This window comes from Tripterygium wilfordii, unplaced genomic scaffold (genome assembly GCF_013401445.1).
Source record: "Tripterygium wilfordii isolate XIE 37 unplaced genomic scaffold, ASM1340144v1 ctg164, whole genome shotgun sequence".
Classification (NCBI taxonomy): Eukaryota; Viridiplantae; Streptophyta; class Magnoliopsida; order Celastrales; family Celastraceae; genus Tripterygium; species Tripterygium wilfordii.
The window spans coordinates 162,081-178,288 of record NW_024056173.1 but is presented as its reverse complement, the minus strand read 5'-3'; positions in this window follow the sequence as shown (position 1 = coordinate 178,288).

Genomic DNA, 16,208 nt, shown 5'->3' with positions numbered 1-16,208 from the left:
AAGTTTTTGGATGTAAATGTTTTATTCTAAATACCAAGGATAATCTAGACAAATTTGATTCCAAATCTGATTTAGGTATCTTTTTAGGCTACTCACTGGTTAGTAAAGCCTATAGGGTGTTTAATAAAAGAACTAAATGTGTTGAAGAAGCAATACATGTTAAATTTGATGAATTATCTACTCTAACACCTTCTTGTGAGAAAAATGTGGATATAGTAACAGAAATTGCAGATTTAACAAACAAGGAAAAAGCTGGTACAATTTCTCCAGAGAAGGAAGATGACTCTGAAGAGGAAGTTGACATTTTTGGAACAAAGAAACAAGAAGAGAAAAATGAGTATGAAACTCATGAAAGCACAACTTCAATACCAACCATAGTAGTGGATCCAAAGAAACCAAGGTACACAACATATCATTCACCAAAAGAAATAATTGGTGATGTACATGAAGGAATTCAGACCAGAAATTCCAGGTTATCATCTCTTAATGTTTTCAATTTTGTTGCACTCATTTCTAAGATTGAACCTAGGAATATAAGTGAAGCTATAGATGACAATGATTGGGTTATTGCTATGCAGGAAGAATTAGATCAATTTCAAAAATGTAATGTATGGGAACTAGTTCCAAAACCAGAAAATAAATCAATCATAGGTACTAGATGGATTTATAGAAATAAAACGGATGAAAGTGGTGTAGTTACAAGGAATAAAGCCAGGTTAGTTGCACAAGGTTATAATCAACAAGAAGGCATTGATTTTGGTGAAACCTATGCACCCGTAGCTAGAATGGAAGCCATAAGACTATTAATTGCATTTGCATGTTACAAAGGAATAAAATTATTTCAAATGGATGTTAAAAGTGCTTTCTTAAATGGAAAAATTAATGAAGAAGTGTATGTTAAACAACCACCAGGGTTTGAAGACTTGAAACATCCAGATTATGTTTTCAAATTAAATAAAGCTCTTTATGGATTAAAACAAGCTCCTAGAGCCTGGTATGAGAAGCTGTCCAGCTTCTTAATTCAATGTGGTTTTAGCCGTGGGAAAATTGATAACACTTTGTTTATTAAGATTAAAGATCAAGATATACTACTAGTACAAATATATGTTGACGATGTGATTTTTGGAGCTACTAATGAATGTATGTGCAAGGAATTTGCTGCAAGAATGCAGGGGGAGTTTGAGATGAGCATGATGGGTGAACTTACCTATTTTCTTGGCTTACAAGTGAAACAAACGCCTAAGGGAACACACATCAATCAAACCAAATACATAAAGGATCTTCAGATCAAATTTGGAATGGACAAAGCTAAACCTTCTCCAACTCCTATGGCAACTACAACTAAACTTGACATAGACTCAGAAGGCAATGAGGTAAATTCAAAACTCTATAGATCCATGATTGGATCTTTGCCATATTTAACTGCCAGTAGACCAGATATCATGTTTAGTGTATGTATGTGTGCTAGATTTCAATCAAATCCTAAGGAATCACATCTAAAAGCTGTCAAAATAATTTTTAGATACTTAAATGGTACCCCTACTTTAGGACTATGGTATTCTAGAGAATCAAACCTTGATTTGTTTGGTTTCTCTGATGCTGATTATGCAGGCAGCATAATTGATAGGAAAAGTACCTCTGGCACATGTCAATTTCTAGGAAGAATGTTAGTTTCCTGGTATTCTAAAAAGCAATACAGTGTGGCTCTATCAACCACAGAGGCAGAATATGTAGCTTTAGCGGGCTGTTGTAGTCAACTATTATGGATAAGACAACAACTAAGTGATTTTGGACTCACGTATTCAAAAATCCCAATTATGTGTGATAACACAAGTTCAATCAATCTATCAAACAACCCTGTGCATCATTCCAAAGCCAAACACATAGATGTTAGGCACCATTTTATCAGGGACCATGTCATAAAGGGTAATGTTAGCATAGAATACATTGACACTACTCACCAACTTGCTGACATTTTTACAAAACCCTTGAATTCTGAGAGATTTAAATTCTTAAGACATGAACTAGGATTAACTCAAACATCTTAGTTTCTACCATGCATCATTTCAGGGGGAGCATTCAATATTATTCTTTTTGATTATTCCAAAAAGGGGGAGAAACATTGACAAATTGACAAACATCAAGACTTAAATCTGATTTAAGTCATACATATTTTGTCATCATCAAAAAGGGGGAGAATGTTATGATATGAGTTTTGATGATGAAGTGTGCATTCTATATGTTGATCAAAATATGTGTTCTATGTTTGCTATGCATTCTTAATTATATTCTGAACTTGTTTCTATCCTTTAATGCTTTAATTTTCAAGGCTAACAAAGATCAAGACATGAAGCTTTTAATCAAGCTTACAAGTCACTAAGTTTCAGGTTCCAGATTTCACTATGAATTGTCTTGTTGTTTTGGCCTTTGCTACTTTTACACAAGATAGCATATCACAAGTTGTCATCCTATAAAGTCAAAACTTGCTGAAATTCAATGAATGAGTGCAGAAAAGAAAGATTAGCAGCTGATTTGAAATAACAGCTAGCAAAGCATGCTAAAAATTAAATTATGAAGACTTTCCTTGCACCTACAGACATCACATGATCAAAGAGTTAAAGATAGCTGCAATTGTTGAAAAGAAAAGCAATGAAGTAGGTGAAAGAGATAAGAAGTTAAAGGTGGCTGTAAAAGAAATAAAAGAGATGACATAAGTTGTTTGAATTATTGAAGAGATAAGAAGAAGAAATAAATGGAGAAGACAAGAAGTAAAAGACAGCTGCAAAAGAAATAAATGGGAGCTGAAATCTTTCATATCACAAAGCTTTAAAGGTAAAAAATGTATAGCTCAATGCAACAGACATATTTAGGAATTCTAGTGCATATAAATGCTCATACATACTTCATAGACACACACAGAACTTCATTCCAATTCTCTGAGAGTTTTACAAGCATTCTAGCCTTCATTCTTACTCAGAAAATACTCAAGCTTCATTGTACACTCCTTGATCATTATAGGGTCACTTTGTACACACAATTAAGAGTCTAAGTGTTTGTGGTTAGCTTACAAAATCACAAGAAAGTGAGGCTGGCACTTGGTAAGCCAAAACAGCCATTGTAAAGTGAAGTTGACACTTTAAACAACAGCTGGTGTAAAGAGAGAGGCTTGGCTCTTCAACAAGCAAATCATAGTGGATTCAAAATCTCCAGGAGGAGCCTTGAGGAGTGGATGTAGGACTATACAAAGCCGAACCACTATAAATCTGTTTGCACTCTCTTACCCTACTCTTTACTAATTTATTTGTGTGTGTGCTTGTTGTATTTAATTCTAGTACTTGATTCCTACTTGAACTAACCTAGACCTCAAGCTTATATTCACTAATATCAAGTTCCTATAAGATTTAAAGTTAGACTTTTAAGAGCACTAAATAGAATACAACGGTTACATTGATGCTTGGGAATTGCTCAACTCTCTCCATAGAGGAGCTTTTCACGTTTTTGTGCAATTTCAAACATAACTTGGTCTATTCGCATCTTTACCGTACGAAACGTGGCACGAAGGCTCAACTAGCAAGTTAGACTTTTAAGAGCACTAAATGGAGTACAACAGTCCACATTGATGCTTTGGAATTGCTCAACTCTCTCCATAGAGGAGCTTTTCACGTTTTTGGGCAATTTCAAACATAACTTGGTCTATTCGCATCTTTACCTTACGAAACGTGGCACGAAGGCTCAACTAGCAAGTTAGACTTTCAAGAGCACTAAATAGAGTACAACGGTCCACATTGATGCTTTGGAATTGCTCAACTCTCTCCATAGAGGAGCTTGTCACGTTTTTGTGCAATTTGAGATATAAAATGGTCTATTCGCGTCTTTATCTTACGAAACGTGGCTCGAAGACTCAACTAGCAAGTTATACTTTTAAGAGCACTAAATATAGTACAACGACCCACATTGATGCTTTGGAATTGCTCAACTCTCTCCATAGAGGAGCTTGTCACGTTTTTGTGCAATTTGAGACATAAAATGGTCTATTCGCTTCTTTACCTTACGAAACGTGGCTCGAAGACTCAACTAGCAAGTTAGACTTTTAAGAGCACCAAATAGAGTGCAACGGTCCACAATGATGCTTTGGAATTTCTCAACACTTTCCATAGAGGAGTTTTTCACGTTTTGGAGCAATTTGAGACATAACTTGGTCTATTCGCGTCTTTACCTTACGAAACGTGGCACGAAGGCTCAACTAGCAAGTTAGACTTTTAAGAGCACTAAATAGAGTACAACGGTCCACAATGATGCTTTGGAATTGCTCAACTCTCTCCATAGACGAGCTTTTCACTTTTTGTATAATTTCAAACATAACTTGGTCTATTCGCATCTTTAACTTACGAAACATTGCACGAAGGCTAAACTAGCACGTTAGACTTCTAAGAACACTAAATAGAGTACAACGGTACACATTGATGCTTTGGAATTACTCAACTCTCTCCATAGAGGAGCTTGTCACGTTTTTGTGCAATTTAAGACATAACTTGGTCTATTCGTGTCTTTACGTTACTAAACGTGGCACGAAGGCTCAACTTGCAAGTTATACTTTTAAGAGCACTAAATATAGTACAACGACATACATTGATGCTTGGAATTGGTCAACTCTCTCCATAGAGGAGCTTGCCACGTTTTTGTGTAATTTGACACATAACTTGGTCTATTCGTGTCTTTACCTTACAAAACGTGGCATGAAGGCTTAACTAGCAAGTTATACTTTTAAGAGCACAAAATATAGTACAACGGCCCACATTGATGCTTTGGAATTGCTCAACTCTCTCCATTGAGGAGCTTTTCACGTTTTTGTGCAATTTCAAACATAACATGGTCTATTCGCATCTTTACCTTACGAAACATGGCACGAGGGCTCAACTAGCAAGTTAGACTTTTAAAAGCACTAAATAGAGCACAACGGTTCACATTGATGCTCTGGAATTGCTTAACTCTCTCCATAGAGGAGCTTTTCACGTTTAGGAGCAATTTGAGACATAACTTGGTCTATTCACGTCTTTACCTTACGAAACGTGGCACGAAGGCTCAACTAGCAAGTTAGACTTTCAAGAGCACAGAATAGAGCACAACGGTCCACATCGATGCTTTGGAATTGCTCAACTCTCTCCATAGAGGAGCTTTTCACGTTTTTGTACAATTTCAAACATAACTTGGTCTATTCGCATCTTTAACTTACGAAACGTTGCACGAAGGCTAAACTAGTAAATTAAACTTTTAAGAGCACTAAATAGAGTACAACAGTCCACAATGATGCTTTGGAATTGCTCAACTCTCTCCATCGAGGAGCTTTTCACGTTTTTGTGCAATTTCAAACATAAGTTGGTCTATTCGCATCTTTACCTTACGAAACGTGGCACGAAGGCTCAACTAGCAAGTTAGACTTTTAAGAGCACTAAATAGAGTGCAACGGTCCACAATGATGCTTTGGAATTGCTCAACTCTCTCCATAGAGGAGCTTTTCACGTTTTGAAGAAATTTGAGACATAACTTGGTCTATTCGCGTCTTTACCTTACGAAACGTGGCAAGAAGGCTCAACTAGCAAGTTAGACTTTTAAGAGCACTAAATAGAGTACTACGGTCCAAATTGATGCTTTGTAATTTGCTCAACTCTCTCCATAGAGGAGCTTTTCACGTTTTTGTGCAATTTCAAACATAACTTGGTCTATTCGCGTCTTTACGTTACGAAACGTGGCACGAGGGCTTAACTAGCAAGTTAGACTTTTAAGCGCACTAAATAGAGTACAATGGTCCACAATGATGCTTTGGAATTGCTCAACTCTCTCCATAGAGGACCTTTTCACGTTTTGGAGCAATTTGAGACATAACTTGGTCTATTCGCGTCTTTACCTTACGAAACTTGGCTCGAAGGCGCAACTAGCAAGTTAGACTATTAAGAGCACTAAATAGAATACAACGGTCCACATTGATGCTTTGGAATTGCTCAACTCTCTCCATAGAGGAGCTTTTCACGTTTTTGTGCAATTTGAGACATAACTTTGTCTATTCGTGTCTTTACGTTACTAAACGTGGCACGAAGGCTCAACTAGCAAGTTATACTTTTAAGAGCACTAAATATAGTACAACGGCATACATTGATGCTTGGAATTGGTCAACTCTCTCCATAGAGGAGCTTGCCACGTTTTTGTGTAATTTGAGACATAACTTGGTCTATTCGTGTCTTTACCTTACAAAACGTGGCATGAAGGCTTAACTAGCAAGTTATACTTTTAAGAGCACAAAATATAGTACAACGGCCCACATTGATGCTTTGGAATTGCTCAACTCTCTCCATTGAGGAGCTTTTCACGTTTTTGTGCAATTTCAAACATAACATGGTCTATTCGCATCTTTACCTTACGAAACATTGCACGAGGGCTCAACTAGCAAGTTAGACTTTTAAAAGCACTAAATAGAGTACAACGGTTCACATTGATGCTTTGGAATTGTTTAACTCTCTCCATAGAGGAGCTTTTCACGTTTTGGAGCAATTTGAGACATAACTTGGTCTATTCGCGTCTTTACCTTACGAAACGTGGCACGAAGGCTCAACTAGCAAGTTAGACTTTCAAGAGCACTGAATAGAGCACAACGGTCCACATCGATGCTTTGGAATTGCTCAACTCTCTCCATAGAGGAGCTTTTCACGTTTTTGTACAATTTCAAACATAACTTGGTCTATTCGCATCTTTAACTTACGAAACGTTGCACGAAGGCTAAACTAGCAAATTAAACTTTTAAGAGCACTAAATAGAGTACAACGGTCCACAATGATGCTTTGGAATTGCTCAACTCTCTCCATCGAGGAGCTTTTCACGTTTTTGTGCAATTTCAAACATAACTTGGTCTATTCGCATCTTTACCTTACGAAACGTGGCACGAAGGCTCAACTAGCAAGTTAGACTTTTAAGAGCACTAAATAGAGTGCAACGGTCCACAATGATGCTTTGGAATTGCTCAACTCTCTCCATAGAGGAGCTTTTCACGTTTTGAAGAAATTTGAGACATAACTTGGTCTATTCGCGTCTTTACCTTACGAAACGTGGCAAGAAGGCTCAGCTAGCAAGTTAGACTTTTAAGAGCACTAAATAGAGTACTACGGTCCAAATTGATGCTTTGTAATTTGCTCAACTCTCTCCATAGAGGAGCTTTTCACGTTTTTGTGCAATTTCAAACATAACTTGGTCTATTCGCGTCTTTACCTTACGAAACGTGGCACGAGGGCTTAACTAGCAAGTTAGACTTTTAAGCGCACTAAATAGAGTACAATGGTCCACAATGATGCTTTGGAATTGCTCAACTCTCTCCATAGAGGACCTTTTCACGTTTTGGAGCAATTTGAGACATAACTTGGTCTATTCGCGTCTTTACCTTACGAAACTTGGCACGAAGGCGCAACTAGCAAGTTAGACTATTAAGAGCACTAAATAGAATACAACGGTCCGCATTGATGCTTTGGAATTGCTCAACTCTCTCCATAGAGGAGCTTTTCACGTTTTTGTGCAATTTGAGACATAACTTTGTCTATTCGCGTCTTTACCCTACGAAACGTGGCACGAAGGCTCAACTAGCAAATTAGACTTTTCAGAGCACTAAATGGACTACAACGGTCCACATTGATGCTTTGTAATTGCTCAACTCTCTCCATAGAGGAGCTTTTCACGTTTTTGTGCAATTTCAAACATTACTTGGTCTATTCGCATCTTTACCTTACGAAACATGGCACGAAGGCTCAACTAGCAAGTTAGACTTTTAAGAGCACTAAATAGAATACAACGGTCCGCATTGATGCTTTGGAATTGCTCAACTCTCTCCATAGAGGAGCTTTTCACGTTTTTGTGCAATTTGAGACATAACTTTGTCTATTCGCGTCTTTACCCTACGAAACGTGGCACGAAGGCTCAACTAGCAAATTAGACTTTTCAGAGCACTAAATGGACTACAACGGTCCACATTGATGCTTTGTAATTGCTCAACTCTCTCCATAGAGGAGCTTTTCACGTTTTTGTGCAATTTCAAACATTACTTGGTCTATTCGCATCTTTACCTTACGAAACATGGCACGAAGGCTCAACTAGCAAGTTAGACTTTTAAGAGCACTAATTAGAGTACAACGGTCCACAATGATGCTTTGGAATTGTTTAACTCTCTCCATAGAGGAGCTTTTCACGTTTTGGAGCAATTTGAGACATAACTTGGTCTATTCGCGTCTTTACCTTACGAAACGTGGCACGAAGGCTCAACTAGCAAGTTAGACTTTCAAGAGCACTGAATAGAGCACAACGGTCCACATCGATGCTTTGGAATTGCTCAACTCTCTCCATAGAGGAGCTTTTCACGTTTTTGTACAATTTCAAACATAACTTGGTCTATTCGCATCTTTAACTTACGAAACGTTGCACGAAGGCTAAACTAGCAAATTAAACTTTTAAGAGCACTAAATAGAGTACAACGGTCCACAATGATGCTTTGGAATTGCTCAACTCTCTCCATCGAGGAGCTTTTCACGTTTTTGTGCAATTTCAAACATAACTTGGTCTATTCGCATCTTTACCTTACGAAACGTGGCACGAAGGCTCAACTAGCAAGTTAGACTTTTAAGAGCACTAAATAGAGTGCAACGGTCCACAATAATGCTTTGGAATTGCTCAACTCTCTCCATAGAGGAGCTTTTCACGTTTTGAAGAAATTTGAGACATAACTTGGTCTATTCGCGTCTTTACCTTACGAAACGTGGCAAGAAGGCTCAGCTAGCAAGTTAGACTTTTAAGAGCACTAAATAGAGTACTACGGTCCAAATTGATGCTTTGTAATTTGCTCAACTCTCTCCATAGAGGAGCTTTTCACGTTTTTGTGCAATTTCAAACATAACTTGGTCTATTCGCGTCTTTACCTTACGAAACGTGGCACGAGGGCTTAACTAGCAAGTTAGACTTTTAAGCGCACTAAATAGAGTACAATGGTCCACAATGATGCTTTGGAATTGCTCAACTCTCTCCATAGAGGACCTTTTCACGTTTTGGAGCAATTTGAGACATAACTTGGTCTATTCGCGTCTTTACCTTACGAAACTTGGCACGAAGGCGCAACTAGCAAGTTAGACTATTAAGAGCACTAAATAGAATACAACGGTCCGCATTGATGCTTTGGAATTGCTCAACTCTCTCCATAGAGGAGCTTTTCACGTTTTTGTGCAATTTGAGACATAACTTTGTCTATTCGCGTCTTTACCCTACGAAACGTGGCACGAAGGCTCAACTAGCAAATTAGACTTTTCAGAGCACTAAATGGACTACAACGGTCCACATTGATGCTTTGTAATTGCTCAACTCTCTCCATAGAGGAGCTTTTCACGTTTTTGTGCAATTTCAAACATTACTTGGTCTATTCGCATCTTTACCTTACGAAACATGGCACGAAGGCTCAACTAGCAAGTTAGACTTTTAAGAGCACTAAATAGAATACAACGGTCCGCATTGATGCTTTGGAATTGCTCAACTCTCTCCATAGAGGAGCTTTTCACGTTTTTGTGCAATTTGAGACATAACTTTGTCTATTCGCGTCTTTACCCTACGAAACGTGGCACGAAGGCTCAACTAGCAAATTAGACTTTTCAGAGCACTAAATGGACTACAACGGTCCACATTGATGCTTTGTAATTGCTCAACTCTCTCCATAGAGGAGCTTTTCACGTTTTTGTGCAATTTCAAACATTACTTGGTCTATTCGCATCTTTACCTTACGAAACATGGCACGAAGGCTCAACTAGCAAGTTAGACTTTTAAGAGCACTAATTAGAGTACAACGGTCCACAATGATGCTTTGGAATTGCTGAACTCTCTCCATAGAGGAACTTTTCACGTTTTGGAGCAATTTGAGACATAACTTGGTCTATTCGCGTCTTTACCTTACGAAACGTGGCACGAAGACTCAACTAGCAAGTTAGACTTTTAAGAGCACTAAATAGAGTACTACGGTCCAATTGATGCTTTGTAATTGCTCAACTCTCTCCATAGAGGAGCTTTTCACGTTTTTGTGCCATTTCAAACATAACTTGGTTTATTCGCATCTTTACCTTACGAAACATGGCACGAAGGCTCAACTAGCAAGTTAGACTTTTAAGAGCACTAAATAGAGTACAACGGTCCACAATGATGCTTTGGAATTGCTCAACTCTCTCCATAGAGGAGCTTTTCACGTTTTGGAGCAATTTGAGACATAACTTGATCTATTCGCGTCTTTACTTTACGAAACGTGGCACGAAGGCTCAACTAGCAAGTTAGACTATTAAGAGCACTAAATAGAATACAATGGTCCACATTCATGCTTTGGAATTGCTCAAGTCTCTCCATAGAGGAGCTTTTCACGTTTTTGTGCAATTTGAGACATAACTTCGTCTGTTCGTGTTTTTACCTTACGAAATGTGGCACGAAGGCTCAACTAGCAAGTTAGACATTTCAGAGCACTAAATAGACTACAATGGTCCACATTGACGCTTTGTAATTGCTCAACTCTCTCCATAGAGGAGCTTTTCACGTTTTTGTGCAATTTCAAACATTACTTGGTCTATTCGCATCTTTACCTTATGAAACATGGCACGAAGGCTCAACTAGCAAGTTAGACTTTTAAGAGCACTAAATAGAATACAACGTTACATTGATGCTTGGGAATTGGTCAACTCTCTCCATAGAGGAGCTTTTCATGTTTTTGTGCAATTTCAAACATAACTTGGTCTATTCGCATCTTTACCTTACGAAACGTGGCACGAAGGCTCAACTAGCAAGTTAGACTTTTAAGAGCACTAAATAGAGTACAACAGTCCACATTGATGCTTTGGAATTGCTCAACTCTCTCCATAGAGGAGCTTTTCACGTTTTTGGGCAATTTCAAACATAACTTGGTCTATTCGCATCTTTACCTTACGAAACGTGGCACGAAGGCTCAACTAGCAAGTTAGACTTTCAGGAGCACTAAATAGAGTACAACGGTCCACATTGATGCTTTGGAATTGCTCAACTCTCTCCATAGAGGAGCTTGTCACGTTTTTGTGCAATTTGAGATATAAAATGGTCTATTCGCGTCTTTATCTTACGAAACGTGGCTCGAAGACTCAACTAGCAAGTTATACATTTAAGACCACTAAATATAGTACAACGGCCCACATTGATGCTTTGGAATTGCTCAACTCCCTCCATAGAGGTGCTTTTCACGTTTTTGTGTAATTTCAAACATAACATGGTATATTCGCATCTTTACCTTACGAAACGTGGCACGAAAGCTCAACTAGAAAGTTGGTCTTTTAAGAGCACTAAATAGAGTACAACAGTCCACATTGATGCTTCGGAATTGCTGAACTCTCTCCATAGAGGAGCTTTTCACGTTTTTCTGCAATTTCAAACATAACTTGGTCTATTCGCATCTTTACCTTACGAAACGTGGCACGAAGGCTCAACTAGCAAGTTAGACTTTTAAGAGCACCAAATAGAGTGCAACGGTCCATAATGATGCTTTGGAATTGCTCAACTCTCTCCATAGAGGAGCTTTTCACGTTTTGGAGCAATTTCAAACATAACATGGTCTATTCGCCTCTTTACCTTACGAAACGTGGCACGAAGGCACAACTAGAATGTGAGACGTTTAAGAGCACTAAATAGAGTACAACGGTCCACATTGATGCTTCGGAATTGCTCAACTCTCTCCACAGAGGAGCTTGTCACGTTTTTGTGCAATTTGAGACATAACTTGGTCTATTCGCGTCTTTACCTTTCGAAACGTGGCACGAAGGCTCAACTAGAAAGTTAGACTTTTAAGAGCACTAAATAGAGTACAAGGGTCCAGATTGATGCTTTGGAATTGCTCAACTCTCTCCATAGAGGAGCTTGTCACGTTTTTGTGCAATTTGAGACATAACTTGGTCTATTCGCGTCTTTACCTTACGAAACGTGGCACGAAGGCTCAACTAGCAAGTTAGACTTTTAAGAGCACTAAATAGAGTAAAACGGTCCACATTGATGCTTTGGAATTACTCAACTCTCTCCATAGAGGAGCTTTTCACGTTTTTGTGCAATTTTAAACATAACTTGGTCTATTCGCATCTTTAACTTACGAAACGTGGCACGAAGGCTCAACTAGCAAGTTAGACTTTTAAGAGCACCAAATAGAGTGCAACGGTCCACAATGATGCTTTGGAATTGCTCAACTCTTTCCATAGAGGAGTTTTTCACGTTTTGGAGCAATTTGAGACATAACTTGGTCTATTCGCGTCTTTACCTTATGAAACGTGGCACGAAAGCTCAACTAGCAAGTTAGACTTTTAAGAGCACGAAATAGAGTACAACGGTCCACAGCGATGCTTTGGAATTGCTCAACTCTCTCCATAGATGAGCTTTTCACTTTTTGTATAATTTCAAACATAACTTGGTCTATTCGCATCTTTAACTTACGAAACGTTGCACGAAGGCTAAACTAGCATGTTAGACTTCTAAGAACACTAAATAGAGTACAACAGTACACATTGATGCTTTGGAATTGCTCAACTCTCTGCATAGAGGAGCTTGTCACGTTTTTGTGCAATTTAAGACATAACTTGGTCTATTCGTGTCTTTACCTTACTAAACGTGGCACGAAGGCTCAACTAGCAAGTTATACATTTAAGAGCACTAAATATAGTACAACGGCATACATTGATGCTTGGAATTGGCCAACTGTCTCCATAGAGGAGCTTGCGACGTTTTTGTGTAATTTGAGACATAACTTAGTCTATTTGTGTCTTTACCTTACAAAACGTGGCATGAAGGCTCAACTAGCAAGTTATACTTTTAAGAGCACAAAATATAGTACAACGTCCCACATTGATGCTTTGGAATTGCTCAAGTCTCTCCATTGAGGAGCTTTTCACTTTTTTGTGCAATTTCAAACATAACTTGGTCTATTCGCATCTTTACCTTACGAAACCTGGCACGAAGGCTCAACTAGCAAGTTAGAGTTTTAAGAGCACTAAATAGAGTTCAACGGTCCACAATGATGCTTTGGAATTGCTCAATTCTCTCCATCGAGGAGCTTTTCACGTTTTTATGCAATTTCAAACATAACTTGGTCTATTCGCATCTTTACCTTACGAAACGTGGCACGAAGGCTCAACTAGCAAGTTAGACTTTTAAGAGCACTAAATAGAGTGCAACGGTCCACAATGATGTTTGGAATTGCTCAACTCTCTCCATAGAGGAGCTTTTCACGTTTTGAAGCAATTTGAGACATAACTTGGTCTATTCACGTCTTTACCTTACGAAATGTGACAAGAAGGCTCAACTAGCAAGTTAGACTTTTAAGAGCACTAAATAGAGTACTACGGTCCAAATTGATGCTTTGTAATTTGCTCAACTCTCTCCATAGAGGAGCTTTTCACGTTTTTGTGCAATTTCAAACTTAACTTGGTCTATTCGCGTCTTTACCTTACGAAACGTGGCACGAAGGCTCAACTAGCAAGTTAGACTTTTAAGAGCACTAAATAGAGTACAACGGTCCACATCGATGCTTTGGAATTGCTCAACTCTCTCCATGGATGAGCTTTTCACTTTTTGTATAATTTCAAACATTACTTGGTCTATTCGCATCTTTAACTTACGAAACGTTGCACGAAGGCTAAACTAGCATGTTAGACTTCTAAGAACACTAAATAGAGTACATCGGTACACATTGATGCTTTGGAATTGCTCAACTCTCTCCATAGAGGAGCTTGTCACGTTTTTGTGCAATTTAAGACATAACTTGGTCTATTCGTGTCTTTACCTTACTAAACGTGGCACGAAGGCTCAACTAGCAAGTTATACTTTTAAGAGCACTAAATATAGTACAACGTCATACATTGATGCTTGGAATTGGTCAACTCTCTCCATAGAGGAGCTTGCCACGTTTTTGTGTAATTTGAGACATAACTTGGTCTATTCGTGTCTTTACCTTACAAAACGTGGCATGAAGGCTCAACTAGCAAGTTCTACTTTTAAGAGCACAAAATATAGTACAACGTCCCACATTGATGCTTTGGAATTGCTCAACTCTCTCCATCGAGGAGCTTTTCACGTTTTTGTGCAATTTCAAACATAACTTAGTCTATTCGCATCTTTACCTTACGAAACCTGGCACGAAGGCTCAACTAGCAAGTTAGACTTTTAAGAGCACTAAATAGAGTACAACGGTCCACAATGATGCTTTGGAATTGCTCAACTCTCTCCATCGAGGAGCTTTTCACGTTCTTGTGCAATTTCAAACATAACTTGGTCTATTCGTGTCTTTACCTTACAAAACGTGGCATGAAGGCTCAACTAGCAAGTTCTACTTTTAAGAGCACAAAATATAGTACAACGGCCCACATTGATGCTTTGTAATTGCTCAACTCCCTCCATAGAGGAGCTTTTCACGTTTTTGTGCCATTTCAAACATAACTTGGTCTATTCGTGTCTTTACCTTACAAAACGTGGCATGAAGGCTCAACTAGCAAGTTCTACTTTTAAGAGCACAAAATATAGTACAACGGCCCACATTGATGCTTTGTAATTGCTCAACTCTCTCCATAGAGGAGCTTTTCACGTTTTTGTGCCATTTCAAACATAACTTGGTCTATTCGTGTCTTTACCTTACAAAACGTGGCATGAAGGCTCAACTAGCAAGTTCTACTTTTAAGAGCACAAAATATAGTACAACGTCCCACATTGATGCTTTGGAATTGCTCAACTCTTTCTATCGAGGAGCTTTTCACGTTTTTGTGCAATTTCAAACATAACTTAGTCTATTCACATCTTTACCTTACGAAACGTGGCACGAAGGCTCAACTAGGAAGTTAGACTTTCAAGAGCACTAAATAGAGTGCAACGGTCCACAATGATGCTTTGGAATTGCTCAACTCTCTCCATAGAGGAGCTTTTCACGTTTTGAAGCAATTTGAGACATAACTTGGTCTATTCGCGTCTTTACCTTACGAAACGTGGCAAGAAGGCTCAACTAGGAAGTTAGACTTTTAAGACCGCTAAATAGAGTACTACGGTCCAAATTGATGCTTTGTAATTTGCTCAACTCTCTCCATAGAGGAGCTTTTCACGTTTTTGTGCAACTTCAAACATAACTTGGTCTATTCGCGTCTTTACCTTACGAAACGTGGCACGAAGGCTCAACTAGCAAGTTAGACTTTTAAGAGCACTAAATAGAGTACAACGGTCCACATCGATGCTTTGGAATTGCTCAACTCTCTCCATAGATGAGCTTTTCACTTTTTGTATAATTTCAAACATAACTTGGTCTATTCGCATCTTTAACTTACGAAACGTTGCACGAAGGCTAAACTAGCATGTTAGACTTCTAAGAACACTAAATAGAGTACAACGGTACACATTGATGCTTTGGAATTGCTCAACTCTCTCCATAGAGGAGCTTGTCACGTTTTTGTGCAATTTAAGACATAACTTGGTCTATTCGTGTCTTTACCTTACTAAACGTGGCACGAAGGCTCAACTAGCAAGTTATACTTTTAGGAGCACTAAATATAGTACAACGGCATACATTGATGCTTGGAATTGGCCAACTCTCTCCATAGAGGAGCTAGCCACGTTTTTGTGTAATTTGAGACATAACTTGGTCTATTCGTGTCTTTACCTTACAAAACATGGCATGAAGGCTCAACTAGCAAGTTATACTTTTAAGAGCACAAAATATAGTACAACGGCCCACATTGATGCTTTGGAATTGCTCAACTCTCTCCATCGAGTAGCTTTTCACGTTTTTGTGCAATTACAAACATAACTTGGTCTATTCACGTCTTTACCTTACGAAACGTGGCACGAAGGCTCAACTAGCAAGTTAGACTTTTAAGAGCACTAAATAGAGTACAACGGTCCACAATGATGCTTTGGAAATGCTCAACTCTCTCCACAGGGGAGCTTTTCACGTTTTGGAGCAATTTGAGACATAACTTGGTGTATTCGCGTCTTTACCTTACGAAACTTGGCACGAAGGCTCAACTAGCAAGTTAGACTATTAAGAGCACTAAATAGAATGCAACGGTCCGCAATGATGCTTTGGAATTGCTCAACTCTCTCCATAGAGGAGCTTTTCACGTTTTTGTCCAATTTGAGACAGAACTTCGTCTATTCGCGTCTTTACC